This window comes from Thamnophis elegans, chromosome 3 (assembly GCF_009769535.1).
Source record: "Thamnophis elegans isolate rThaEle1 chromosome 3, rThaEle1.pri, whole genome shotgun sequence".
Lineage (NCBI taxonomy): Eukaryota > Metazoa > Chordata > Lepidosauria > Squamata > Colubridae > Thamnophis > Thamnophis elegans.
The window spans coordinates 144948046-144973805 of NC_045543.1; positions in this window are offsets into that span (position 1 = coordinate 144948046).

Sequence of the window (25760 nt, forward strand, 5' to 3'; positions counted from 1 at the left end):
TCGTATTTTATCAATGCACAAAGGAATGGAACCAAGAGTGGAAAACTACAGCAAGGGGCACTTGTGGAGCACGAAGTGGTGGTAAAGTCCCTTTCAAAAACTGGAATGTAGACCTCAACAAGCTTATGGAAGGAGAAGAAACTTCTACAGCTTTCTAATTTGCCAGAGAGAAAACATGCAAATATTGATGAACTTCAGGTGATGGATTTGAAGGCCCCTAATGTGTCTTCATTCTCCTGAAAGGCCAGCCTTTCAATGTTTATTTCCTGTCTTTCTAATAGACTTTGAGATAAAGGGAGCGAAAGAGAAGCTACACAAATGACTCCACGAGAAGCCCATCCATTGAGAATCTCAGATAAGCAGGATTGACCCCGGACTCAATTAATTCAGAATTGGGCTTCAAGAGGTGACCAGCGTGGGATGCTGGTCTTCCGTTCAACTTCCATTTTTAACTGCCACTTTCGGTTAAGTGCATTAAGGAAGTATATTTAGGTCACTTCAGAGCAGAACATTAAAACAAATGCTGATAGTTCAAGGTTAATAGATGCATAAAACAAAAGTAATTCCCCGTCAAACCGAGGCTGACAGGTGATTTGACTTGGGACTGCCTTGCAATCACTCTTTTACATGTGCTTTTCACAAAGCTCGGTGGAAGGTGTTATGTTTCTGACATTTACTTGTCAGAAAGCTATGACAATAGAAATTGTTTCTATCTCTGCCAGTCCCAGATGTTAACCTTGCAGCTTTATTTTGTAATTGGGGTTTTGCCGAGCTTTAACATTTCCTATTGATTCAATGGAAGCGATAACATTTCCAATCATAAGAACGGCATTATAGAAATATCAGGCAATTCACATATCAAAATGTTTGATAGCTGGGCTCACCGCATTAATTTATGTCACCTTTGCCAGGACCCCCGTTATCCATTTTTTTCCACTCTCTATTTTTTTAAAAAAGACTGAAGGACACCTGGGAATAATTCCTGTCATTTTTATTGTTCAATAAAGTAGGCAAAAGTTTCAATTAACAGGAGGGGTGGATGGAGGAAATGCACTGGGGCATTGTGAATCCAGCTACATTGTTTATGTTCTGGTTGTGAAGCAGCCAAATTTCAACTCTTTATCTCTGAGATATGGAATTTGAAGTTAAAAATTTGAATTTGGAAAGACTTAAGCAATGGGAAGAAGAAGGAGGAGGAGGGGGGAGGAGGAGGGGAGGGAAGAAGAGGAATTTAATAGGTATCCTTTGGGGAAGGTCAAACAGCACCATCTATGTTTGGTCTATCAGGGTGGAGCTTGGTTGATTGAGTGGAGCTGAATCTTTACTAGCTGGATGCCCTTCCTGATACCTACAGAGGGTTCACTGTAGATATTTTCTATTTGTGCCCTGATAGAGAAACGTCTGTCGCTACCTAGGATCAAACTCTCAACCTTCTGAGTGGGCGGTGAGTGAGTGTCTTCACCTCTAGGCCACCAAGCTGCTTTAAGAAGAAACCACACCATATTTATATATTGATTAGTTTCCTAAAAGGAATATATAGGCTGCCCCAATCCATATGGTTTTGGGGCAATGAATGGTAAATCAATATACACTGATATTAAAACATTCAATATATTAATAATGATTAATTTCTAGCTAGAAGGGTCAACTGAAGCTAGAAGAAGAAGTTGTCATCGCTTCTGTTGTGTCTGATTCATCTTCCAATCTTACATTGTTTCTTTGAGCTGTTCTATGCTCTGGTGTCATCTTTGATGGTGTCCCGCTATCGTGTCCTTTGGTGGCCTGGTTTCTCCTTACCACTAAATCTTCCCTATGTAATTGCTTTCTCCAGTGAATTCCCTTGCCTAACATGACCGAAATAAGTGAGAAATAGTTTTGTGATCCCTCCCGCAATTCCAGTGACATGTCTGGTGTATGTTCTCCAGTACTTTCTTTCATTATTGATCTAAACCAAAGCTTAGATGGGTTGAAACATTAGAGTAAGGTGCTGTTTCTCCGCACTTTCATGGAGGTACGAGTGTAAAAATCAGAAGTTGGCAGAGATGTGACAACATAAAAAGAAGAAAAAGAGAAAAGGAAATTTAGAAATAGGAGAATAAGTAGAATGATATGACTCAGCAGAAAGAAGCATTGTAAACAAGGTAAAATATGTTTTAAATTAGAATGTGTGGGAATTATATTAAGAAACTTAAAGCTGTTAGATAATTATGTTATGTTGATTATGCAAAACTTGAAATCTGAAATTGGAAGATTCATATTGTTAAGGGAAAATAGATGGCAACGAAATGATAAATTGTTTATTTTTAAAGAGAAAGAAAAAGTATACTGTTTGTACATGATAAAAAAAAAAGAAATGGGAAAATAGGAGAAGAAAAATAATATGGCTAAAATTGGAAACAAGGGAACTATAATGTAAAATGAATTATGTTTTTTTTGGTGGGAATGTTTGGTGGGGAATTCGGACAACATCTGTTCACAAAAGAAGTTTTATTATGTCATAAAAATAAATGAAAAACTTTTTAAGAAAAGATGTTGGCAGAGATAAATATACTTGGCATGATCTCCTAGCCCCATACTTACTCAACTAGACTACAAATGGTAGCAGTGGAATTCTACTTATATTTACTTAAACACAAGGAAAAGTCATCATCTCTTCCTGGAGAGCCATAGTTTACCGTATTTTCCGGAGTATAAGATGCACCAAGATTTTGAAGAGGCAAATTTAAAAAAAAAGTTTTTGCACTCTGCAAACTTTCCGAGACTTCCTGGGAGGAGCTTGCTGGTGGTGGCAGCAAAAAATCAGCTGCCTCCGAATTCCTGGCTACGTACCTGTTTAGAGGATCTTCCATCTGACGTCTTATCAGGTTTTCTTATCCTTCAGGCAAGAAGGAAAGAAGATATTGTTTTGCTGGCAAATGCTCTTCGATTTTTGCAGCTTTTGTGCTTGCAGGGAAAGGGGGGCTAGCCCAAGGCAGAACAGCTGTCCGTGCTGGGAATTTCAAACTGCCTTGTGCAGGACAAAGTAAGACTCCCCCACTCTGCTCAAAGTTTTGTTTGATTTAATCTTATCACGAGCTGAATCCATTTCCGTGCACAATAATTGTTTATCAACATTTTAGCTTCTTTTCTTTTTCTCCTCCGAAAAATTATTTACTTAGAGGCTTTTAAAATGGCGCCGAGCAGGCTGGTTTCTCCGGTAATAATGAACACTTTTTGTTAATCCTCACAAGAATTTACAAGAATCCAAAACAAAAGAGATTGCTTATCACATGTTTTGGTTTCACAATAGGCCAGCAGAAGCTTTTTAATTAGCTTTATTTCTACAAGAATGTTATTCCTTCATTAACTTTGCTTATCTGGAAGTTAAATGGTGATGAATCTGCTGAACGGTCTTGTTACAATGTTTACTCACTGAAAGTTTTGTCAAGCCTTAACTTCAAAATAAAAGGGGAATTCAGCCTCTTCACTTAAAGCTGCATATTCAGGCAATAGAGTTTTATTAACTGCAGGCAGATAAATTTTGAAATGGCTTCAAAACCAAATATTAACTTGAAGTTGTAATTTTTTTTTTCTTATTACTATTCAAAATACCAGCTTCAATTTTGTAAAAGGCTTTCTTATCCAGCTGCGTTACAAGATGGTGATTTTATAGCTTCTGCGTTTGATATATGACACACTCAATCAGCTCTATTCTCCTGAAGACTTCTCCTTATTAACTGTTAAAAATCTATAAATAGTACCCCATTTAAAACCGAGGGGAGCAGAGACTTTGTTTGTTTGTGCGTTTTTTTTATAATGGCTCCCAAATCGAAGCAGTCTAAGCGTTTCCTTAATAATACATCTCAAGAAATTGTTACAAAATCGCTGCCCTTGCCTCCCACGCCCTCCACTGGAGATCTCTTAACGCAAGAATTTCTTTTTGAAACCCTTAAAGAGTTCAGACAGGAAATTAAACAACTTTTATCGGACTTATATGATAAACTGGACGCCAAGATTGCTCAAACAAGGGAAGATACGATCAGAGTTATGACTGTTATGACAGGCTATGTTTCTGAAATGGAGGACAAATTGGAACTTTTGGAAAAAACTAATTCTAATTTGACATCTAAAATTCAAACGTTACAACAGGAAGTTGAAAATGCTCAAAAACAACTCGTTATGATAAATTACAATAAGACTGCATTTGCAATAAGAGTCAGAGGATTGCGTGAAAAGGAACAGGAGAATTTGAAACAGACCTTTTTTGAAGCTTTCAGACGTTCGGTGGGAAGTCCGGGATTTAACTTTGATTGGCAGATTCAAAAAATTTATCGCCAGAACTCGTGTGTAGCAAAACAACGACAGCTTCCGAGGGACATAATTATATATTTCACCACAAGAGAATCCAGAAATGCGATAATACAGAAGTTTTACAATAACAGGCTGCGAATCGATGGACAGGACTTGATTGTTTTTAAAGAAATACCATCTCAAATATTAAGAGCAAGGAGAGACTACACTTTCTTAACTGAAAAACTCAGAGATTCTCAGATACAATATAAATGGGAAGTGCCATCTGGTATCACAGTCACATTTGAGAACCAAAAATATCGTCTCAATTCTGTTTGCGAAGCCCGAGATTTTTACTACAAAACCCTGAAGGCGGGACTTCCTGATTCATCCGGACTTGGAGAAAGACAAGGAGAAGGAGAAGATAAGCAGCGGGACACGTGGCTACAAGGCGGCGGGTGTTGCTTTCCCTTTCCGGAAGGGCAGAAGAGTAAAGAATAAAGATCCAGCTATGCCTTTAAAATACTTCTTAAATTTTTAATTTGAATAAAATTTCAGGACTCCTGTCTGGTATAAAATGACAAAGCTGTATATCGATGAAGAGATATTGAGACTGAAAGAAGCGGTGCTGAATTTGGACATATATTATATGGGACTTATATAAGACTTGTTTGAATCTTAATTTAAACTGCGCATGATCTATTCTTTGGGGCGAGGAGAGCGAAGATCATAGTTTTCTTGGATTGTGGTTTGGGATGAATGGAGTCGGGTGCGTGGGGTAGATGGAAGGGTAGTGAAAGTTCAATTAGATTATCTTGATTCAGAATGTATGCTGATTTTTGTATAAATTGTTATTTGAATACAAGGTTAAGAAAGATTATCTGGAGAGTCTACACGAGGGTGGAGTAAATATGAGAGGAGCAATGGATGAGGATAAAATATATATGCGGACACGGGTAAAGGTAGGATGGGAGGTATAGAATTTATATGCGGAAGCAGGTAAAGACATTGTTTAAAATTTTAAAAATAATGAGAAGCTGAGTTTAATGTTAGAGAGTATATTGACTTCTCTTTCTTGGGGGGGGGGGTTACCCCCCCTCCCTTTTTTTTCTCTCTTTTTATTATTCTTTTCTTTTTTGTTCTTTATTTTTTATTATTTTTTATTATTTTGTAACTTCTAATCTATTTGGTTTCAATATACTCCAGACTTTGCTTGATAAAGAACGATGCCGGGAATGGGACCTGGGAAGTCGGAAGGGGGTCAGGGAGGGGGGTTCAGGGGGTGGGTGGGGGGAGGGTCGAAGTAACAATGAATGCACTTGGATACTGTTGCTTTTTTTTCTTTTTTTTCTTTTCTTCTTTCTTTTCCTTTTCTTTTCCTTTTGTTTTAGTACAAAACAAATAGACCAATGAATACTAGAAATACACCGAAGCGAGGTGTAGAGGGAAAGAAGAGGGGGGAATTAAGAGGGAGTGAGAAGGGAATGTAAGGAGGGTGAGATGGTGGGAAGGGGAGAAAGGAATGGCTGAGGGGGAGGGGAAGTAGAAGAGGGGATTGTTGGAAGGGAGAAATGAAAGTTGGAGGGGTAGAAGGAAGGGTGTATGTAGGATAGAAGTGTTATGAGTTGTTTATTCTTCTTTTTTTTAACTGCACAGTATTTAAGTGATTGTATAAAGGAAAAGGAAAATGTAATAAAAGATAACTAAATGCAAACTTTCCCAAAATAGCCCGTTTTCCGTGAACATGCCCCCCCCTTTTTTTTTTAAAAAAAGAAGTGCATGAATAGCCTTTAGGAGGCTTTCAGAGCATGGGGGGGGGGGGGGAATGAGCAAAAAGCAGCCCATTTTTTTTGTAAAAACAGGCCCATCCCCCCCCCCCCATGGCATGTATAGCCTTTAGGAGGCTTTCAGAGTGCTCCTGGGGCTGGGGGGGCAAAACTGAGCAAAAAGGCCTGTTTTTCCCTCATTTCTGCCCTCCCCAGCACCCAGGAGCACTCTGAAAGCCTCCTAAAGGCTATGCACGGCTATTTTGGTTAAGGGCGGGGTTTCTGGAGGCAGAAAATGCTGTATTCAGTGTATAAGGCGCACCCAGATTTTCAGCCTCTTTTTTGTGGGAAAAAAGTGCATTTTAAACTCTGAAAAATACATTATATTCATGATCAAGTCAATCATTAATCAATTAAAACAATCAAAAAGAAAACAGCAGCCTAATCAAGAAACCACCAAGAACACCCCCCTCCAACAATGACAGGACACCCGTATGTATATATAGTAAACAGAGAGTAAAGCCCATTCCCTTCTATCACTGATGATGAACCCTAACCCTCACTCTTTGATTGACGAGATGTCTGCTAGACTGAATGAACGTGTTAGGGTTCCAAGTAATAATTCCATAGGAAACAAAATTCCGAGGCAGGTAAATTCCTCAAAGAATAGTTTTATTGGATATATCGTATTGGCACAGTTCTGGTGAAAACTGACTCTGAAGGATCCCACAATTTTCACCTAATTAAAAGTAAGAGTTTTCTGCTTCCCCCAAAAAATCAGTCACATGGTCCAATCAGAGTGTCATCCAGTTGCCTGGTAATGTCATTCCTCTTCTCTTCAGCCACCTGTGGGAATGTCCTTGGTTCCCAGGAGAAAGTATTTTGTTTTGGCTACAAAACCCCAGCTATCTCTATTCCCCCCACTCCCTATCCCTCAGCTCCAATGTGGCAACACTGAAGCTTCAAAATGCCTTTGGTCAGGTCAGCTTCAAAATTGATGAAAGTTTTTTCTTGCAAGTTTCTTCTTCCAAGTATGTTCTCTTCCTCCTCTTCTTTTCCTCCTCTTTTCCTTTTTCCTTCTCCTCCTCTTCCTCCTCTTTCTCCTCCTCCTCCTCCTCCTTCCAAAGAAAGTAGATAGCTCTTGAGAATGCCTATCCCAAAGCCCTTTCAGATGACAATCACCTAGGGACAAGACCTGGGTTTAATTGATCTCCTCTTAGATCTAGCAGGACAGACAGGTCACTCAGATAACCAAATTCAGAGTCACGGAGGCTCTAATAGGTACTAACTAGCACTTTGATTTGCATCCGTCAATCAATCAACTGGTAACCAAGGTAACTCCTAAAGCAGCAAGATCTAAAGGGAGGTGTGAATGTTAATTTCTAGTTGCTGATTAATGTTGGATTCCAATGGAAATTGTTCAGCTTGCAGAGTTGAAATGTTCAAGTTCAAGAGATCGTTTCAAGCTTTACATAAACAAACTCTGTCCTTCTCTGTCCACACCGGTTTTAGTCATGCAAGCCAGGTCAGCTCTCTCATCCCTAATTAAACCATGGTTAGGGAAGATCTTATTGCAGGCAGAGTCGGCATTAAATAACAGCAGACAGCGATTTTCAGTATGAGAAGGCTGAATTATGTAGATGTCAAACTGAGCTTCTTACTCTGTCTTTTACAGTAGCACATTTTGCCCAACACAACATTTGTTCCTGTTCCTAGATGTCTCTATTTCTCCACTCTTGCAATCAGTGGTGGGTTTCAAAAAAAAATAGAGCCTCTTCTGTAGGTGTGGCTTGATTTGTGGGAGTGGCTTGCCGGCCATGTGACTGGGTGGGAGCGGCTTGCCAGCCATGTGACTGGGTGGGCATGGCCAACTTGTAAAATGTGGAGAAACTCACTTACCAACGCTCTTGCTTAGCAACCAAAATGTTGGCTCAGAAACTCTGGCATTTGAAGCACGCAAGTCTTAAAGCTGTCAAATTACAAGACCCTTGCGCCCCTAACCCTTTAGAAAAAAAACCCCAGGGATGTTCAAAGTTGACAGCTTTAAGACTTGTGGACTTCAACTCCCAGAATTCCTCCTCTCTCTCTTCATCTTGATGATGTGCGGATGGGTGGAGGGAGGGAGCTGGAACCGATTCTAAATGGCCCTCTAGATTTGTGGAACCTCTTCTATAGAAGAGGGTAGAACTGGCAGGAACTGGCAGGAACCCACCCCTACTTGGAATAATGCATCCAGTTTTTGTTGCCAAAATATAATAAAGATGTTGAGACTCTAGATAGATTGCAGAGAAGACCAACAAAGATATTAAAGGACCAAAGGCTAAAACATAAGAAGAATGGTTGCAGGAATGTCTAGTGTAATAAAAAGAAGGACTAGGGGTATCATGATAGCTGTGTTCCAATATTTGAAGGGCTGCCACAAAGAAGAGGGGGGTCAACCCGTTCTCCCGAAGATAGAACAAGAATCAATGGATGGGAACTAATTAAGGAGAGAAGCAACTTGGAACTAAAGAGGAAATTTCTGACAGAACAATCAATTAGAAGTTGTGGGTACTCAATTTTTAGGAAGAGATGGACAACTATTTCTCTGAAATGTTAGAGTCTCCTCTTTGAGCCGGGGTTGGACTAGATCCCCAAAGTCCCTTCCAATTCTGTTATTCTTTCCAGCCACACCTTCACAAAGAAATATGTACACAACACAACAAATTTCAACTAGCGCCCCACAGACAACCAGCTGGTTGCCAACTACTCTTCATCCATTGTCCATCTCTCCCCTCACCTCCTGAACAATCCCCCATGTTCAGAGTAGAGATAAGTAGGCTTTCACAAGACTGGGAGAGCTAAAGCTCATCCTTGATTCTCACCTACAAAATAGACCAAGGAATTTCCACAAAGAGGAGGTTCACCTATTCTCCAAAGCACCTGAGGGTAGAACAAGAAGCAATGGGTGGAAACTAATCCAGGAGAAAAGCAACTTGGAACTAAGGAGAAATTTCCTGACAGTGAGAACAATTAACCAGTGGAACAACTTGCATCCAGAAGTTGTGGGTGCTCCAACACTGGAAGTTTTTAAGAAAAGACTGGACATCCACCTGTCTGAAATGATATAAGGGTTAATTTCCTGAGCAGGGGGTTCAACTAAAATACCCCACCAAGGTCCCTTCCAACTCTGTTATTGTTATTTTTTTGTATTTATTAGTTTGACAAGAAAGCAGGTATAAATATAAAAGTGGTCATGAATAAAATAAATGAATACAAATACATGGGGACAGTAGCACAGGGACAGAAGGCACGCTGGTGCCCTCTTTACGTGCCTCTTAGGAATGGGGTGAGGTCCACAGTAGATAGTTTAAGGTTGAAGCTGTGGTGGGTTGAGGATGTAACAACGGAGTCAGGTAGAGCATTCCTGGCGTTCACCACTCTGTTGCTGAAGTCGTATTTTCTGCAATTAATTTTGGAACGGTTTACCTTGAGTTTGTTTATTTATTATTTATTTATTAAATATATTTATATGCCTCCCAATCCTGAAGGACTCTGGGCGGCTTACAAAAAATATAAGAAATAAAAAACACATAACGATAAAAGAAAACAATTTAAAAACAACAAACACCCTCATACATTCATTCTAATCGGGGCTGGACCTCAACAGTGAGGTCAACAGCCTCAGGCCTGCCGGAACAGCCAAGTTTTTACAGCTTTCCTGAAGGCCATGAGAGTGGGTATGGTCCGGATTTCCGGGGGTAGCTGGTTCCAGAGAGTCGGTTTCAGCCACAGAGAAGGCTCTCCTCTGAGGGCCCGCCAGCTGACACTGTTTGGCTAACGGCATCTGAAGGAGGCCCAATCTGTGGGATCTTACTGGCCGCTGGGAGGTATGTGGCAGCAGGCGGTCTCGAAGGTATCCTGGCCCTAAGCCATGTAGGGCTTTAAAGGTAATAACCAACACCTTGAATTGAGTCCGGAGACCAAATTATTGATTGTTTGCCCGTGTATTATTGAGGTTGAAGCTGAAGTAGTCGTTGACAGGAAGGACGTTGTAGCAGACAATTTTGTGTACTGTGCTTAGGTCCGACCGCAGGCGGTGCAATTCCAGATTGGCCAGGCCCAAAATTTCGAGACTGGTGGCATAAGGGATTCTCTTGTGAGTAGAGGAGTGAGTAGTCTTCTCTTGAAATACCTCCGGACTATCTCCATTGTGTTAATGTCTGATGAACAGTGCGGATTCCAGGCAGACGAGCTGTATTCGAGGATTGGTCTGGCAAAGGTTTTGTATGCCCTAGTTTGCAATACAATGTTACCAGAGAAGAAGCTTTGCAAAATTAGATTAACAACTCTTAATGCCTTTTTTTGGCAATGCTGTTACAGTGGGCTCTGGGGCTTAGAGGGGATGAGAACTCCAAGACCCGTGACAGAGTGAGGGTCATTCATGAGATCATTTCCATCCAACTTGCATTTGGTGTTCTGATTATTTTTTTGTCAATGTGCAGGACAGAGCATTCTGTTATTTTCAAGAGTCTCATTGTCTTTTTTTTTAAAATCATGGTGGCCAAAACTGGACACAATCTTCCAAATGTAGCCTCACCAGAACAGGTTAGAGAGGTTCTATCACTTCCCATGAAGTCTTGGTAAAACTTTTGAGTTGCTTACTTACAAAAAACTTTTTAAAGACTGAGGTCAGCATGCTAACAAATTCCCCTTTGAGAGCATTTTTCCATGCTCTTTAGATCAGGGGGAGCAACTTCTTTAATATTCTCCTACTTATTGAGCTAATCTCAATGAGGCTCAATTTGTAACCCTCCCCGCCTGGATGCAGCTGTGCTTCCCTGAACAGCAGCTTCCCTGGAAGTTCAATTAACCTGCTTTACAGTAGCCTTGTTTTACTGTAGCCTGATGCTGAAATATATGGCAGTCGAAAGGAACTCAGTAGGATTTACTTCCAAATAAAAGAATCAATTTCAGGGAGCACCGTTTATCTGACCTTGGTGATCTTGGAAACATCTAAGCGGTGTTGCTTCTTGTTAACTCTTAGAGAGGCGTTCATCAGGAAATCTCAGAGCTGGGTCTGGAAATGGAAAAGGGAAAAAAGTTTAGGAGAAGATAATGAATCACTTCCAGTCTAATGTAGATGCTGGAAGCTATCAGGAGTTGAGCTCTATGTTAGAGCATTGATATTAATTTAAAATGTATATTGCCTCAGGGAAGGGAGGGAGGGAGGGAGGAGAGAGGGAGGGAGGATGGAAGGAGGGAGGGAAAGAGGTAAGGAATGAAGAAATTGAATGAGGAAAAGAGGAAAGGAAGGAGAGAAGGAGAGTAGATAGGAAGGAGGGAAGGAGGGAAGAAAGGAGGGAACTTAAGAGAAGAGAAAGGAAGGAGGGAAGGAGGAAAGGAGGGAGGGAAGGTATGAGAGAAGGAGGGGGGGAAGAAGAGAGGAAAGGGAAGGGGAAGGAAAGGAGGAAAGGAAAAGAAAGGAGGGAAGGAAGGAGGGAAGGAGAGAAGGAGGGAGGGAAGGAAGGGGAGTGGGAAAGAAGAAACAAGGGAAGGAAAGAGGGAGGGAGGGAAGAAGATACCTAACCTTTGATGTCTATAATGATTTTGATATTATGGGAATGTCTTGAAACGCAGTCAAATGTAAAGCAAAACAGTGGATGTTGTATTGTCTTTTACCAGTTATTGGTTGTTGTATTTTTCTTTTACTAATAAAAAAAAAGAAAAAAAGGAAGGAACAGGAAGGAAGGGAGAAGAAGAAAGGAAGGAAGAAGGAGGGAAAAATGGAGGGAGGGAAAGAGTCAAGAAAGGAAGGAAGGAGGGAGGGAAAGAGGGAAGGAATGAAGAAATTGAATGAGGAAAAGAGGAAAGGAAGGAACAGGAAGGAAGGGAGAAGAAGAAAGGAAGGAAGAAGGAGGGAAAAATGGAGGGAGGGAAAGAGTCAAGAAAGGAAGGAAGGAGGGAGGGAAAGAGGGAAGGAATGAAGAAATTGAATGAGGAAAAGAGGAAAGGAAGGAACAGGAAGGGAGGGAGAAGAAGAAAGGAAGGAAGAAGGAGGGAAAATGGAGGGAGGGAAAGAGTCAAGAAAGGAAGGAAGGAGGGAGGGACAAAAAGAGGGAAGGAAGGAAGAAATGGAGAGGAAAAGACAGAAAAAAAGAAGGAAGGAAGGAAGGAAGAAATGGAGTGAGAAAAGAGGGAAGGAAGGAAGAAATGGAGTGAGGAATAGAGAGAAGGAAGGAAGGACCCAACCCCCAGCTGTTTAGCCTGCTATATTTCATGGCAGAAGAACGAGGTTAACTGTACAAAGACTATGTCAGCCTTCCCAGATACATCAAGCAGGACGCATGAGAAGATGAGCTAATTCTATTCTGTTACTGTAAGGCTATATTAATGGAATCTTGCAAATCTGAAAGGACAGCTCTACAATCTGAGCAGTTAAGGACGATCCCTTCTGAGTGTAGGATGTTAAAACCCACCCCTCAACTAGAAAATGAGACATTTTAGGAAATATTAAAAGGGCAGAATATTTTCCTCTAAAAGGGAGGCAGGAACTCATCCTCCCCCACCTTTGTCCATGGGCCATTAAGGCCTGAGTCAGTCTACTCTACATAACAAAGTTCTACCTCCTTCAGGAAGACCTATCTAGCAAACGGAAACTCACCACATGGCGCCTGGGAAGATTACATTAGCCAGCAAGGCAGACAAGCTTGGGTCTCAGGACAGCCTACAAAGCTAACTAAGTCCCTCTGGGAGTCTGAAAACCAATCAGAATACATTTCTTAAACAGGAACAGGAAGTGGGGCCAGGAGAGGGTATAAAACTCCAGAACTCTCAGCATCTCCCCCCTGTCAGGCCTGCAATTATATTCCTTTTAGAATTTTGGCCTGCCACACTTTCTCTTATTTCATTATGCTGTTTCAATAGTATAGTTGATGGGAGGGGGGAATAGACAGGAGTAGGATTGTGGAATGTATTGTTTTCATTCTTTGCTAGAAGCCAAGGTCATCTTTTGTCTCCACACTTTTACACCTGACCGGAAGCAGCTGGGTGGAGACACGAGCGTGGAAGAAGATTGGACCATGTGATGGATTGTGGGTGCGGGGACAAGATCATGAACTTTTAACTGGGTGAAATTCTGATGTCATTTCCAGAATTGGGATTAACACAGATGTGCTAAGATGTCTGCTTTATTAAATTGGAACTTTAAGGATCATTTTGCCTTGGACTCTGATTTAATTCTACATGATACTTGGAATGCTGACACCCCCTTTTTCTTCTTTACCCAACATCTGGACGCACGTGATCCCCCTTTTCACCCAGGAGCTCCAAGGCATGTGGTCCTCTCCACCATTAAAACCATCTTTCCAATCAGCCTCCATGTTTCCAGTGGCTTTTTCCCCACCTGGAACTGAACCCAGATGGACATTTCTTCCAACATGAGCTTCTCTTTTTACCTATTGTACAGCTGTGGGCTGTGCTGTCTCTTATCTGACCACTGCTTAGGCAACATTTCCCCCCTCTCATTTGCCAAGGTCCTTCTCACATACATTAAAAGAGCACAACTGCCTTTGCAGTGGCCTCCAGATGTGGAAGAGACGGATCTCCCTTTAGGAAATATTGCTGGGTTCCTTTAAACATCTGGCAAGAACTTACTCACTCTTAAAAAAAGTTCCCACCAATCGCCTTCTTTGCTTGCTTCCAAAACACAGTATGAAATGCTGCGGTTTCAATTATTTCCATATCTTAATGGCTAACTACTTATTCTGGTCATGATCAATTAATTTTATGTGCTTAATATTTAATTAAAATAATTAGAACAAAATTAAGATAAAGTTAACCCTATTGGGGCGGAAGAACTGAAGAGTATCAAGGGGAGGAGAAACTGAAAATGTTCCGCTGCTTGAGATCTTCACACGGTTGCCATAAATAAGTATTCAGTTGCCTTCCTCATTTCTTTTTTTGCTACTAAAGCTTTATCATCTGGTCCTGCCTCTCTTCCCATCCCTTCAAATAAACCTTGCTCTTAACATCAATTCTAAGAAAATAAGTGTGAGGAATAAGGAATAGAAATAAGAAATACTACTTCTTGAAGGTCTCTTGGGCAAACACAGTGATTCAGGTTTTCTTCCCCATATGTTTTAATCGAGATACCTATTCGACAATAAATTAATAGGCTTCCACATAAATTTAAAAGGAATCAGGGCATATATATATTAGCTTGATAACACATTTGTTCTTAATTGCATATACAGTACAGCATCGTTTATCTGAATGGCTTTGGAAGGCTGCCAAGACTTTGGGATAATCGGGCGTTTGGGAAACATAAGGATAATTTTTGTAGGACCACATTTACATAGGACTAACACAAGGAACAAGCTTAGGAAAGTGGGATGTTCAGATCATGGAAGTTTTGAGAAGGGTATTTCGTAAGAACGTTGGTCCTAAGTGTGAAAACCAGCCACATCACTTTTTTCAATACTATTGTAACTTCAGATGGTACCTTCAGGGGTGGGTTCCTGCCAGTTGTAACCTCTTCTATAGGAGAGGTTCCACAAATCTACAGTGCCGTTTAGAACCGGTTCCAGCTCCCACCCCCCGCTTGTCTGCACATCATCAAGATGAAGAGCGAGAGGAGGAATTCTGGGAGTTGAAGTCCACAAGTCTTAAAGCTGCCAATTTTGAACACCCCTGGGGGGGGTTCTAAAGGGTTAGGGGTGCAAGGGTCTTGTAACTTCACAACTTTAAGACTTGCACACTTCAATGCTAGAGCTCCTAAGCTAACATGACTGGAGGAAGAATTCTGGGAGTTGAAGTCCACAAGTCTTAAAGCTGTCAAGTTTGAACACCCCTGGGGGGGGGGTTCTAAAGGGTTAGGGGTGCAAGGGTCTTGTAACTTCACAGCTTTAAGACTTGCACACTTCAATGCTAGAGCTCCTAAGCTAACATGACTGGAGGAAGAATTCTGGGAGTTGAAGTCCACAAGTCTTAAAGCTGCCAATTTTGAACACCCCTGGGGGGGGGGGTTCTAAAGGGTTAGGGGTGCAAGGGTCTTGTAACTTCACAGCTTTAAGACTTGCACACTTCAATGCTAGAGCTCCTAAGCTAACATGACTGGAGGAAGAATTCTGGGAGTTGAAGTCCACAAGTCTTAAAGCTGTCAAGTTTGAACACCCCTAGGTTTTTTTTCTAAAAGGTTAGGGGTGCAAGGGTCTTGTAACTTGACAGCTTTAAGACTTGCATGCTTCAAATGCCAGAGTTTCTGAGCCAACATTTTGTTTGGTTGCTAAGCAAGAGCGTTGTTAAGTGAGTTTCACTACATTTTACAAGTTGGCCATGCCCACCCAGTCACATGGCTGGCAAGCCACTCCCACCTGGTCACATGGCCGGCAAGCCACTCCCACAAAGCAGGCCACACCTACAGAAGAGGTTCTAAAAAATTTGAAACCCACCACTGGGTACCTTCCAATGGTACTTAGGACAAGAAGCAATGGATGGAGTCTAGCCATGAAAAGTAGCAACTTAAGGAGAACATTCCTAACATTGAGAACAATTAACCAGTGGAACCTCTTGCCTCCAGAAACTGTGAATGCTCCAACATTGGAAGTTTTTAAGAAGAGATTGGATAACCATTTGTCCGAAATGGTATAGGTCTCCTGCTTGAGCAAGAGGTTGAACTAGAAGACCTCCAAGGTCCCTTTCAGCTCTATTCTGAAATGAATTGAATCAAGGCGTCTTCACTTTTAAATCAAGGCGTCTTCACAGATCAGATCTCACAGGTTAGGTCTCCTCCGGATTCCATCCGCCAGCCAATGTCGGCTGGCGACCCCTCGGGGGAGAGCCTTCTCTGTTGCAGTTCCAGCCCTCTGGAATGATCTCCCTGTCGAGATCCGGACCCTTACGACCCTCCCGGCTTTCCGCAAAGCCACCAAGTCCTGGCTGCTCCAGCAGGCCGGGGGGGGGGGGGGCTGTGAAACATCCACCCCAGCAGAAATTGTGAATGTTGCGGTTTTGTTTTTAAAGTGTTGTCTTTGTCTAGTCTTCCCCCTTCCCTTGTCTATTGTGAGCCGCCCAGAGTCCTTCGGGAGTGGGCGGCATACAAGACAAATAAATACAAATACAAATAGAAATACTTTTATCCAAAGTTCCTTTTTTTCAAGTGCTTTCTAAAGAGAGCTTGGTCAGCTACTTGCCTGGAATAGTATAGATTCTGGTGCTTGAGCAGTGGATTGGACTAGAAGGCCTCCAAGGTCCCTTTTAACTCTGTCACTGTTACTATCCTTTACTATCTGTGACCCTAAGGGCACAGAAAAAACCCCAAGTGGCCCGAAGAGCTTTCAGGGAGAGTGCTAAATACCAGAGGATATATGATCCTTTCCATTCCCACCTCCCACCCTCACCATCCACTCAGGGCCATCCACCCCCATCTGCCATCACAATTGATGAAGTTCCTTGGATGAGAAATGAAATAAGCTTTTTCAGCTCCAGTGATGTAGCACCTACAACTTCTGAAGGCAAGACGTTCAAGAACACGTGGGCCATAGAATTTAGAATAACAGAGTTGGAAGGGACCTTGAAGGTCTTCTAGTCCAACTCCCTGCCTAGGAAGGAAACCCTACGCCACTACAAACAAATGGTTATCCAACATCTTAAAAAACATCCAGTGTTGGAGCATTCACAACTTCTAGAGGCAAGCTGTTCCACTGGTTAATTGTTCTAACTGTCAGGGAATTTTTTTCTCAGTTCTAATTTGCTTCTCTCCTTGATTAGTTTTCACCCGCTGCTTCTTGTCCTACCCTCAGGTGCCTTGGAGAATAGTTTGACTTCCTCTTCTTTGTGGCAACCCCTGAGAGATTGGAAGACTGCTATCATGTCTCCCCTAGTCCTTCTTTTCATTAAATTAGACATATTTGTTGGTTCTTCATCTGCAATGTCATATTACTAACAGGGGTAGTTTAAAAGGTGATTGATGGACAGGATTCTGAAAACACCAAGTTAGCCTGATCCAGCAGGTTTTGTTGCTAAATGAATGTCATAAACATGAGGAATCCAATGCTTATTCAGCAACATAGAATAGAATAGAATAGAATAGAATTGGAAGGGACCTTAAAGGTCTTCTAGTCCAACCCCCTGCCTAGAAAAGAAACCCTATACCATTTCAGACAAATGGTTATCCAACATCTTCTTCAAAACGTCCAGTGTTGAAGCATTCACAACTTCTAGAGACAAATTGCTTCAATGATTAATTGTTCTCACTGTCAGGAAATTTCTCCTTAGTTCTAAGTTGCTTCTCTCCTTGATTAGTTTCCACCCATGGCTTCTTGCCTTACCCTCAGGTGCTTTGGAGAATAGGTTCGCCATCAGAGATATAGGCCAACATACAATCACGATCTGAAGATCTGTGCTCATAAAAATCCATTTTGTGTGCCATCACCTTAAAAACAAAAGAAGTTATTAATATGAACCATTGCAGCAAATGCTGATAAGAGTGATTTGATGTATGCCCATATTACCTTCAAACATATTAGCATTTCTTATGGTACCAAGGTCAATGTCTCTTTCTCAAATAACATTTCAGACCCATAATTGTTCATCTACAAGCCGGCAATTATGGAGGAATTGATCAGCCGGTAATTAATGCTACGCTATTACACTTTTTAATTTGGAGATTATGCAGCAGTGAGCGTTCACACATTTTTAATTTGTATATTATACAGCCACAAATGTTTACAATGCCCTTTTTAATCTCCTTACACTACCCAAGTCATTATTCACTATAGATTAATGATACGCTGGATTCTGTGGTCTGTTTCATTTACCTCCCTTACCAAGAGAGCTGTTAACATCACTGTGTTCTATTACTTAATGTCTTCCTGCAGCTGCTGGTGAACATCAGTTACCTTTTAAAATATTGCCAGACTTCCTTTGCTCCCTTCACACTTTCCTTTGTTCTTTCCCTTCTTTGGACTCTTAGTTCAAATATGAGTCATAGCGAGAGAGAGAGAGACAGAGAGAGAGAGAGAGGGAGGGAGAGAGGGAGAGAGAGAGAGAGAGAGAAATATTTTGGAGGAAGGAGGAAAAAGGAGGAGAGAAGGGAGGGAGTGAGAAAGGAAGGAAAAAAGGGGAGGAAGGAAGGAGAAAGAATGGGTTGGAGGAGGGAGGAAAAAGGAAGGAAGGAAGGCAGGAAGGCAGGAAGGCAGGAAGGAAGGAAGGAAGGAAGGAAGGAAGGAAAGAGAGAATATGTTGGATGAAGGAGGAAAAGAAGTGAGAGGGGATGGAGAAAGGAAAGAGAAAGAATAGGTTGGAGGAAGGAAAAAGGAAGGTAGGGAGGTGGAAGGAAGGAAGGAAAAAATGAAGGATAGAAGGAAGGAAGGAAGGAGGGAGAAAGAATGGGTTTGAGGAAAGAAAGAGGGAGGGAGGGAGGAGAGAGAACATGTTGGAGGAAGGAGGAAAAAGAAAGAGAGAGGGGAGGGAGGGAGGGAGGGAGGGAGGGAGGGAGGAAGGAAGGAAGGAAGGAAGGAAGGAAGGAAGGAAGGAGGACAAGTTGATCCAAAAGATGAATATTCTGTATTTCAAAATTCTGCTGCTCATTTGGAACAATAGAAATACGATTCTATTAATTAAATGCTCTTCATCAAAATTATGCAGCTCTGTAATTTGACATTTTGTGAAATAGCCTTCCTTCTTCGCTCTGTCTCTCTTTGCTACTCATGAAGAAAAGCCAGAAATATAATCAGACATCAAACATCTGGTTGAAATGTATGGAAATCTTTCATTTACTTTTTCTTTACTTTCTACTTCTCCCGCCTTGCCATAACTAATCCACAGTACATAACTAATCAAGTGAAGTTCTTAAGGATATTGAATGAAAATAAGTAGGATTAATATTCTTTAAAGGTTGTATCCCACCTTCAGTTTCTGTCCCTTTCTGCCCACCCACTAAAAGCAGCAAAGAGTTTGATGTACCTCCTTATAGTCAGAATAAGAGAATAACAAAGTTGGAGGGGACCTTAGAGGTCTTCTAGTCCAACTCCTGATCATGCAGGAAGACCTGTAGCATTTCAGACTAATGGTTGTCCAATCTCTTTAAAAAAAAAAAAAAAAAACCTTCAGTGTTGGAATACTCACAACTTCTGAAGGCAAATTGTGCCATGGGTTGATTATCCTCACTTTCTGTAGAGATTGTCAGTCATGGTTGTCCCAAAAGTGCTTTTTTTCAGGTGGCAACTGGACTTTCTTGTTTGTTTGTTTTCTATTGAAGACGTTTCACTTCTCATCCAAGAAGCTTCTTCAGCTCTGACTGGATGGTGGGGAATGGAAGGATTTATATTCCTTGCAGACAGCTGGTCATTTGCATTCTTTCAGAGGGTCATTGAAGCACTTGGAGGTTGATCTATGTCCTCACAGGGTCACCTGTTGTGGCCCAATAGGAGCTGTTGGAGCTCCCAACGGACTCCAATATCAAGGACTCCTATGTGTCTGCTATGGAAGATGTGGAGGACCCTGGGCAGGGTTCAGACTCAGAGCAGGGACCAGAGAGGCTGGTTGGCCACCCGGAGGCGCCTGAGGCATGGAGCAGTGGGGAAGATCAAAGGGAGTTTGTCCCTGATGCCAGGCAACGTAGGGTGGAGAAACGGAAGCAGCAGTTATGGAGACAGACTCATAAGAGATAATCAAGCCCAGGTGGTTGTGGCTTGGCCCCTCCCAAGAGAGTATATAAGATGAGACTTTGGGAGGAGTCCTTTTGCAGGACACAACCGTTCGTACTAATCTGGAGAACTCCTTTTCTGGTCTGCCTTGTGTTCCTGTGACTGTTGGAGTATGGGTTGCTGCCAACGTCTTGCCAGTGAGTCGTGTCTGGGCTTTCAGCCAACAGGATTATAATTGCTGTGAATAAAGAGTGGCAAACAGCTAAGCCTGTGTCTGCGTTCATTACCGGATGGAGGGGGCCCAGAACAGTCACCTGAGTTGTGCTCCTGGTTCCTGTAGTCTGCAATTTTTGACCTGGAAATCCATTCGTACTCTTATGCCATTCAAAAGGTGATTATCCCAAATTGTATAGCTATTGAGAACACAGATAAACCTCCAGGTCCTTCAATAACCCTCTAAAAGGTCCAGGAAAGTTCAAACTTCAGCACTTAACACTTCATGAGTTCAGCCTTTGTGCCTGTCAAATGTCCCTCCCCACAGCAGCTCCTTAAATCTCAATCCCCAGGTGTGCCTTGTGAAGAGGGGTAGGGCATTCTTCTCCTGAGTAGTTGGGTTAGTCTGCTCTGTTCTTGCCTTCTCTCCACTCTCCATGCTCAAGGATCAGGAGAGGGTGGTCGTTGCTCATCATCTGAGCTCTGTCTCTCATGTTCACTGCTTAGCATCTCTTGGTCATCTTGCCCCCCTTCCTCCCCACCTGCAACCCATCCCAATCCAGAAAGGTCCCGCTCCTCTCCATTTTCCTCCCAAGCCAACTAAGTGCCCCCCCTTGATCTCCATCGACTCCAGTTCCAGCTCATCTTCCTCCGCATATTTGGGCTCTGATGGGGACATGACACCCAACTTCAGTCATAGAAACCTGTTGTGGCCCAGCAGGAGCCATTGGAGCTGCAAACAGACTCCGACAGTGAGGGGCACTATGAGTCGGCTCTGGAAGATGTGGAGGACACTGGACAGGGTTCCAACTCCGAGCAGTGACCAAAGAGGCTGGTTGGCCACCAGGAGGCGCCTGAGGCATGGAGCAGTGGTGAAAGCCAAAGGGAGTGTGCCCATGATGTCAGACCTTGAAGCAGTGGGGAGGAGACAAGGGAGTTGGTCCTGGATGCCAGGCAACAGCAGGCTGATAGACGCAGAGAACAACTACGCAGATACAGAAGATAATTGGACCCAGGTGGTTGTAATTAGGCTCCTCTCAAGAGATTATATAAGGAGAGACTTTGGGAGGAGACTGTTTGCAGGATTCAACTTCATTACCAATGCTGGAGAAGCTGTTATCTGTATCTGTCGGAGTTTGGGTTGCTGCCAAGGTTCTTTATCTGTTCGTTCGTGTTTGAGTTTTCAGCCACCAAGATTTATAGTCCTGCAAATAAAGTGTTGTGGCATTCCAGCTAAGCTTGTCTCAGCATTCGTTACTGGACGGAGGGTGTGTGTGTGTCAGAACAGAAACCTATAAAGATCCATCCAATCCTTCAACCATTTGGTCAGCTGTCTCAGAACCACATGCTCATCAATAAATGGAATCCTTCTTTCCAATCAGCCTCCGTGTTATTTCCAGTGTATTTCTCCCAGCTTGAAACTAGACCAGGAGTGGGATTCTACCAGTTTGGACCAGTTCAGAAGAACCGGTAGTTCTGACTATCAGCTGGGAGCTAATTGGTTCACTCTGACTTTGAAGTGGGCCTACCCACTCACCCCTGCACTATATCTCCTATATTTCCTTTCCCGAAGCCCAGATGATCAGCATGGCTGAGTGGATTACCATGCCTCAGCTGTTTTTCTCGCCAGTAACAATGTGTAAGGTGAGTTTTCCATCAACTGTGCATGTGCGCCAGGGGTGGATTCCTGCCATCATTACTACCAGTTCGGTACCTGAAAGATTTTGCTTCGTGCATATGCACATTTGCACTAAAAACGGCCTGCGCATGCACACAACATTAAAAAAGGGAAACAAAATAACATTTTTCTCAATGAAGATTCTTCTCCGCACGTACAGAATTGAAAATCAAGATGGCACCACCAAGGATAGAACCGGTGCGGTCACGTGTCCGCCAGAGTTACTACCTATTTGGCTGAACCGTACCGTACCGTACCACACCGTACCGGTAGAAACCCACCTCTGATGCACCGCGTGTCAGGTGCATGCGCAAGCAAAGCGAGCCGGTTATCAAACCGGTAGATCCCACCCATGAACTGAACCAGATGGCCGAGGTGGCGCAGTGGTGAGGGTGCAGTACTGCAGGCCACTTCAGCTGACTGTTATCTGCAGTTCAGCGGTTCTAATCTCACCGGCTCAAGGTTGACTCAGCCTTCCATCCTTCCGAGGTGGGTGAAATGAGGACCCAGACTGTGGGGGCGATATGCTGACTCTGTAAACCTCTTAGAGAGGGCTGAAAGCCCTATGAAGCAGTATATAAGTCTAACTGCTATTGCTATTTCCCTTCCAACCATCCATTCCTGGGAACCTGGTCTTTGGCCTTCACGAACTTACGAGGCAACAGTTGTGTTTCAAACTTCCAACTCAGAAACCCTTGGCCATTCCAAGGGGCTTTGCAAAGGAGTTCTGTCCCCTTGTCGAAGGGTTCCATACCTTTTTTTCTTTTTCACCGTGGAGATTAAGGAGTTTATAAAATACAACTTGTTACAGCCATGAGGGATTACAACTATATATTATCACTCACAGCTCATTAACCCAGAAGCCCTGCTAACGAAGAAAATCCTCTCTAATGAGGTTCCCCGTCACTGCACGGAAGAACGAAAAGGTCTCCAAGTTTTTCCTATTACCAATCTCCCTCAAATTATTTCCCCGTAATTAAAACAAAACTCTAAGGCCATTAAATTAGAAATCTATATTTTCTCAACTCATGAAAAATCCATGGTCAGTAATTCTTGCCTCCAAGTTTTTTTTGTTTTTTTTTTTAATATTAGAAGTTGAAGCCATGGGACTACCGTATTTTTTGGACTATAAGACGCACTGGAGTATAAGACACACCAAGATTTTGAAGAGTAATTTTTTTTAAAAAAAAGTTTTTGCACTCTGCAGGCCTCCCAAACCTTCTGCACACCTCATTTGTTTGTGAAAAATGGGGCATGCAGAGAGTTTGAGAGGCCTGCAAAGTGCGCCTGAGACGTGAGGGACAAAAACGAACAAGGGAATGGAGATTTTGCAGTATCCTTCCCCTGGAGTGGGGAGGGAATGGAGATTTTGTTGCAGTATCTTTCCCCTTGAGTGGGGAGGGAATGGGGATTTTGCAGTATACATTCCCTGGAGTGGGGAGTGAATGGAGATTTTGTTGCAGTATCCTTCCCCTGGAGTGGGGAGGGAATGGAGATTTTGCAGTATACATTCTCTGGAGTGGGGAGTGAATGGAGATTTTGTTGCAGTATCCTTCCCCTGGAGTGGGGAGGGAATGGGGATTTTGCAGTATCCTTCCCCTGGAGTGGGGAGGGAATGGGGACTTTGTAGTATACTTCCCCTGGAGTGGGAAGGGAATGGAGATTTTGCAGCATCCTTCCCCTGGAGTGGGGAGGGAATGGAGATTGTGCAGTATACTTCCCCTGGAGTGGGGAGGGAATGGGGATTTTGCAGTATCCTTCCCCTGGAGTGGGGAGTGAATGGAGATTTTGTTGCAGTATCCTTCCCCTGGAGTGGGGAGGGAATGGAGATTGTGCAGTATACTTCCCCTGGAGTGGGGAGGGAATAGGGATTTTGCAGTATCCTTCCCCTGGAGTGGGGAGGGAATGGAGATTGTGCAGTATACTTCCCCTGGAGTGGGGAGGGAATGGGGATTTTGCAGTATCCTTCCCCTGGAGTGGGGAGTGAATGGAGATTTTGTTGCAGTATCCTTCCCCTGGAGTGGGGAGGGAATGGAGATTGTGCAGTATACTTCCCCTGGAGTGGGGAGGGAATGGGGATTTTGCAGTATCCTTCCCCTGCCACACTTACCAAGCCACATCACGCCTACCAAGCCACGCCCACAAATCCGATAGTAAGGAAATTTGAATTTCACCATTGGAAAGGACTTGATAGGTAGCTTAAAAAATGCCTAATCCAGTCTGAAATCCTGGCTGCCTGTATGATGGACCAAAACAGAGTGTTAATTTAACATGGTTGCATTTTTTGAAAGTTATCGGCAATTTTTGGAAGGCCATCATGAACTCTGGCCTCAGTTGCTAAAGACCACAGACAGGTGACTTCCTAAGAAACACATTAGCCATCTTCGTCTTTGCTCTAACTGATGTCATTTGCAAGTCTGAAAGAGAATTTGCATTTTATGCTTCAAACCGGGGAATTCCAAAATCTGTTGAGGAGTAAGTACCCTGCTTTTTCGAATGTAAATTTTGTTTTTTAAAAAAGAAAGAAAGAAAGAACATTGTAAATGGAAAGGGAGAAACAAAGATTGAGGGATATTTAATACGGAATGCAGAGTTGGACTCCGTTGCAGCAGGGGATGAAGTGGAGAATTTAACCTTTTGGATGGACAAACTTTTACTTATGACCCATGGGTGATTCTCAAAATCCTTCGGAAAGTAATTAGGTTTTGGCAAGCTGAGGCCCTGGAAAGAGATTTGTTGTTGCTCAGCCAACAGGGGACACAAAGAGAAGAGAGTGATAGAAAGACTACATTTATTTAATCTGCAACTTAATCACTAAATTAACATTTTCTGGGTTTACACTGCGTGTAAACCATGGAAAAAAAGCAAGCCATGCTAAGGATATTGTGTGAATTAAGTCAAGACAACTTCCTCCCTCCCTATCGTCCTTCCTCCCTTCTTTCCTTCCTCCCTCCCTTTTTCTCCTTCCTTCCCTCTTTCCCTCTCTTCTTTCCTTCCTTTCCCTCCCTCCTTCCTTTCTTTCCTTCTTTCCTTTCTCCCCTTTTCTTCTTCCTTTTCCCTCCCTCTCTTCTTTTCTTTCTACCTCCCTCCATTTTTCTCCTTCCTTCTCTCTTTCCCTCTCTTCTTTACTCCCTTTTCCTCCCTCCCTCCCTTCTTTCCTTCTTGATTAATTCATACCTCCCTCCCTTTTCCTTCTTCCTTTTCTCTTCCTCCCCTCTTTCTATCCTCCCTCCCTTTTTCTCCTCCCTTCCCTCTTTCTCTCTCTTCTTTCCTTCCTTTTCATTCCTTCCTTCCTCCCTCCCGTCCTTCCTTCCTTCTTTCTTTCTTAATATCTTTCTTCCTACCTCCGTACCTACCTTCCCACCCTACCATTATATTTTTAGCAAATTAAACTTTTGCAACAGGAAAACTGATTTCTCCATTGTAGGAAAGGAGAGATTTGATGGGTAAGGAAATTCTAGGCCACATGCTCATTTCTCTTTTGGAGTGAGAACCAACTGTCCGAACGATCCCTGGGTCCTGAAAAAGCTGAAAGCCATTCCAAGACTTCAGGGAATTTTCAGTAAGATTAATAAAAACTGCTGAGCTCTTCATTTGAGAAGGTTTTAGACAGACTGTTAGAAATAGATTTGGGGTAGTGGAAGAAAGGTGATGAAGGAACTCGAAATAAGGCCCTACAAAAGATGATTGAGGGAATTGAATGCATTTAGAGAATATCAATGGGAGACAGAAGCTTCAGAGAAGTCTATGGCTTGGTCTCCATAAACCTTGAGGTTTGTTTGTTTGTTTGTTTGTTTGTCAAACAAGTACAAGATAACAAGTATAGGTATGAACATAAACATTTATTATTTATTTATTAATTTATTATTAGTTTGTCAATAATAATAAGAATAAGAAGAAAAAAGCATTGTTCATTGACATTGCAATACCTGGAGATGCACGAATTGAAGGCAAACAGCAAGAAAAAAATCACAAAGTCCCGGGACTTGCAAATTGAAGTTGAGCGACTGTGAAAAAGAAAACGTTTGTTGTCCCAATTGTAATTGGAGCCCTTGGAGCGATACCTAAAGGTCTACCTCGCTATTTGAAAATTTTAAATTTATCAGACTTGAATATTCTGATTCTACAAAAAACCACCCTACTTGGAACAGCTTATATCCTCCAACGTTACCTTAACAATTTCTAAGTCCTTGGTTAGGACTCGCC